Consider the following 4,778-nt stretch of genomic DNA (forward strand, 5'->3'; position numbering starts at 1 on the left):
TCGTGAGCTGAAGTGCCACCCCTGTGTCGCTGATCAAGAGAGGGCACTGCTTGCCAATACTCCTTGATGACATTGCTGCTAAGTCACAGCAGTTTTTCTGTTCTAGTGCTGTCCTTTGTCTTTTCTCCGTTCTCATTCATTTCTCCTTCTTTCTCTCATAGTTTATGGCTCCTCCTCTGGGTTTCCTCCACCGCAGCACATCCGTGTTGGAGTTTGGCTCCTTGAGACAGGTGATAGCAGCTCTTGAAGTACAAGTGACCTGCTCACCTGGGCCTCCTGATCTGTAAGAGTGAGCTGGTCTGGCAGTGGCTGAATAAGGGATGACCAAGGCAGACATGGAAGGTGAGCATTGTTTAGGAAACAACCCCATTACCTTACCCTCAGTTACCAGACTCCATCCCATAAAGCACCCATAGCAGTGCAGTCATAACTTGATCATCTGTTTGCTACAGCCTTTGCATGTTGGAAAAGAATACTGTAAAAGCCACTACCTCCTACAGCTCTGTGCAGTGCCCCAGTTGAGTGGTAGACAACAAATTTTTTAATCTTGGTGATTGGTAGCGAAGGTCTGGAATAAACAGGACAGTCAACAGTACTTCAGGTTTTGGAGAATGTCAGAGTGATTTTTATGAGGGTAGAGAATTGCACATGCCTAAATGGCGTCTGGGGGACACTCAGTTTAAAACTTAATCTCCCAGGCATTAACTGAAAGAGAGAAATAAGGCTGTGAATTTTGTTCATTACAGTCCCTTTATGGAGGAGAAATGCTGGGAATATAAGCATGCTTACAGGCAGTGAGGGGTATCCTGGTCCTCCTACTCCAAAACAGCAGTTCTCTTGTTTTATGTTGTGAATAATACCCACTGAGCACTCTGCTGTTTCAGGAGCATGGTCTGATTTTACAGCCAGGATGGAAAGAGGAAAAACATGAAAGAAACTGAGGGAAGGTGTATAGGGCGAAGAGCTGGCTGGCAGTGTGGTTAAAGCATGCAGAGCCGTGATTTCAGGGGTGGTGAGGAAGGGTGCTGTGGATCTAAAAGCTGTAAATCCAACTGAACACAAGAGGGCTACAATAACACATTTTCTTTGATCGAAGCAGAGTTCTGGATGGAGCTTTGTTAATATCTGTCTATCTTTTGGCCTGCTCTTAATTTTATACAGCTAGGAAATGAAATAAAATGCTATTTGACACCCTCTAAGTGCTCGTATGCCTATCACTTCAGTACAGGCTATAAGGATTTGCTATTTTTAACACTTTTCTAATACTTTAAACTACTTAAATGTTGGGACTACTTACTGAACATGCTGTTGCTGCTGATAAGGTACCAAAATTGGTGGCACAGATATGTAATTTGGTATGTACTCTAGTGATATGAATGCTTTGTTCTGCACTTAAACTGTGGAGAATCCAGATTGTGTGAGCAAATAAGGAAAAGGGAACATATGAAAGGCCGTCTGGAAAAGTACAAGTCCCTGCCTAGTAACCAAGAGCAAGTGTTAAGTTGCTTCTCTATTGATCCAAAGTGCAATTAAAAGCTACCTCCTGCAGCTGAATTTAGATTGGGCTTTTAAAGTTTTTTCTTTCCTCCACAGACCTAGTATCAAGTGGAAAAAATCTGCATAGCAGGTTTCCTATAAAAAAAATTACCAAGTGGAGTTTTCAACTCCCTGATTTGTACAGGGCTACTTACCTGAAGTCTGTCAGCTTGGTTCAGGTGCTGAAAAATGACACCAAGGCATGTGCTGGCTAGAATCAGGTAAATGGCCAGTGTTCTGCTTCATTTGCTGTAGTACTCAATGTCAGGAAAAAGCCACCTTTCTGCAATATAAAGGTGCTTGGGTTTGGGGTTTGTTTTCAGAAGGAGTTTTTGTGCCTTTTCTTTTTTAGAACAAAGTGAGAATGTTATATTTTGTTCACTCCCTGCTGTTCTTTAGACAGTAGTTTATCTCTTAATTGAAGCTGTCAGGACTTGTTTGTTTCTCTGGAAATGTACAGGAACATAACTTCCCAATCAATGGTAAATCATTGGTGAATATATAGCTTTACTTATATGGTCCAGGATTAGCTTCTGCAGTGCATAAAGCTTGCAGAGATTAAGAGGCCTAAGACAAAGCCTGTTGCAGATTTAGGCATTGGACATTTTAGCAATGACTTTTTTTCAAGTAAATAATGCCCAAACTCACCCGAACTGATATCTAGGAGCTAGAGCAGCTCTTACAGCAGGTGTAGGCACACAAGGCCCGTTAAATCCACTGTAACTTTTGGTGTGAACATTTTCTGCTTCTGAATGCTACAGGCTGCTAGAAGAGTGGAATATAAGCAAAGAGGAGACAATATCCAGTAGCAGTAAAAAAGCTGCTTGTCTCTCTTAAAAGCCTATTTCAAAGGGCCCTTAAGAAACATTTTCTTCCAGGCAGAGGCAGAAGCCAAAAGAGAAGGTGTCAAAACTGCCTTTTGCAGAAGTTTTGAGTTAGAGAGATAAATTTGCATTCCTTTGCAAGCTTTCATATTCAAATTAATTAACTGGGGCTAAGGGAAGAACTGGATGGAGTCCATCCTCTGGCATTTTACTGGAATGAGTTCACCCAATCAGTTCACCTGGCACAACTGTGTGCTACAGGTGCCTCCCCCTGCTCCCACTGCTGAGTGACACTGGTAGCTCAAACTTCCCAAGTAGGAACCATTAGAAGATGCTTATCTTCCTTATCAGAACATTATGCAAGTACACAGTGCTAGTCCGGAGAGGCAGGGAGGGGAGAATTCCAAGTCCTTACCACAGGCTATTTAGGCAGTCATTAAGTGCAGCCTAGCTTTCTGAGCTGGAAAGCATCTAATTTAGGCACGATCCTATATCTACAACCTTGTTTCTGTAGGGCTTCTTCTCTCTGCCAACCTCCAAGATTGGCCATAATAGGTTGATTTTGGCCACTGCTGTTCATGTGCGCTGTATACATGATGTATTTGCTGCTGCTGCTTTTTTTCTGATTACTTGCAAAAACACAAAAGCAGCAGGCTGGTTGTCTTGAGCCTATGGGCCTATTTAGGTAAGATCTTTGCACAGAAAATAAGATTATTGGGAAACAGTTGTTAAGCAAAAAAAAAAAATTACTGTCCATCACCTGAGTAAATTACATAGGTAGGGATTGAGGGGTATGTTCATCCCTTAATTTCAAATTCATTTTGGAGATGAAAGTGTTGATGTCCCACTTCTGTAGTACAGCTGTACTGTAGTGTCCACATTCTGAAAGATTCTGGTCTGTTTTAACAGATGCTGATTGCAGTAGGTGTGTCTTTGGCAGGCTCCCTGAAGGCAAGATGGTGCCCCAGCAAAACGAGTGAGGCAGTGCAGTCTGAGGCATGGCATGGTGTGTGCTGCATGGCATGGTGTGTGCTGCACAGCTGGGCAAAAAAGGGCAAGCATGTTCCTGGGGTCTGTAGATAGTACTGCTTTATGGGCTGGGATGTGTACTCAGGAAAGACAGAGGCCAGGGGCAAGTAAACAGATCAGTGAGATCTGTAGGCAGCTGGGACTTGTACTTGTTGTGTTCTGCACAAATGAAACCAGAGCACCCAGCAGCTGGGAGTGCCACAGCACAGCATGTGATGTGCTGCTTGGTGGGATGGGGCTGGAACATGCAGAAACCAGAACTGAGGAAGCAGCAGTGAAGGACTCTGTGAAGAATAGACCAAATCAAAACTTATGGAAGGCCAAGAGGAATAGGGTCATGCATGCTTAGGGAAATGTGGAAATTACTTCCACACTGTTAAATGAGGATAAGGAGCACACACATGCATTTGCTCTCTGCTCTTGCAAATAGGCATTTCCAGCTGGGAGCAGATTTAAGCCCAGTTGCCCTCTCAGCTATACATGCACAATTGCTTTTGGCCAAGAATCTCTCCCCTTTGCTGAAGCTAGAGGCTGAAGAGGGGTTATCACTGACATTACAGTGTCCCCTAAAGTCCCCAAGCCCTTTTGGATTTCTTTCCCATTTTCAGTGATGACTCAGATGCATCTAGCACTGCACCCAAGAGCAGGGCACAGCTCTTCCCTGAGCAGATGTGATCCGTATCCTGAATCCAGGCACACTGTGCTTGGGACTAGATGCATGCTGTGCTGGGGGGATGTCTCTCCTTTAGATTACAAACACAGGACTTAAGCATCCTAAGTCTTCTCATTTTATGCTTGTGGTCGTTTGCATCTGGATCAGACTCCTGTACAAGCTTGAGAAGCCTTAGGCCTGGATTTAGAGCTTTTGATTCAAGTGCTGAGTCTGTGGATGTTGCACATTCTTTTGGCACCAGCTGCTTATCAGCAAATCCCTGCCAGAGGTTACAGGGATTTGCTGATGCCTTGCCCTCTCATCCAGCTCCATCAAAAAGCACAGGGTTAGCAAATCCCAGCCATTTAAGGTATTTAAACTATCCGAGTTTCATTTTGATGGAGATGGGATTGCTCTGGGAGATGGGCTGCAGAGCAATCGTACCTGCAGATCTACCAGTGTCTTCAGGGTATGAATGCCTGACAGGGGCTAGAGCCAGTGGACCGCAAGAACAGCGGTTTTATTAATCTCGGGTGCTGTGGTGAGAAGGGTGCCATGGTGAGGAGGGTGCCCTTGGAGCAGTCCCGCATGTACAGGGGGACAGCGGGCGGGGGCTCGGCACCCCCGGCCCGTCACCGCCCAGAGCCGGGCGCTGTGGGCACGGCGGTGCCGGGGAGCCCACGCTGCCCTGGCCCAGGGCCACCCAGCTGTGCCGCCCTCAGCCCAGCGCTGCCCTT

Source organism: Neopelma chrysocephalum, unplaced genomic scaffold (assembly GCF_003984885.1).
Source record: "Neopelma chrysocephalum unplaced genomic scaffold, ASM398488v2 Primary Assembly neopelma1_70, whole genome shotgun sequence".
NCBI classification, from domain to species: domain Eukaryota; kingdom Metazoa; phylum Chordata; class Aves; order Passeriformes; family Pipridae; genus Neopelma; species Neopelma chrysocephalum.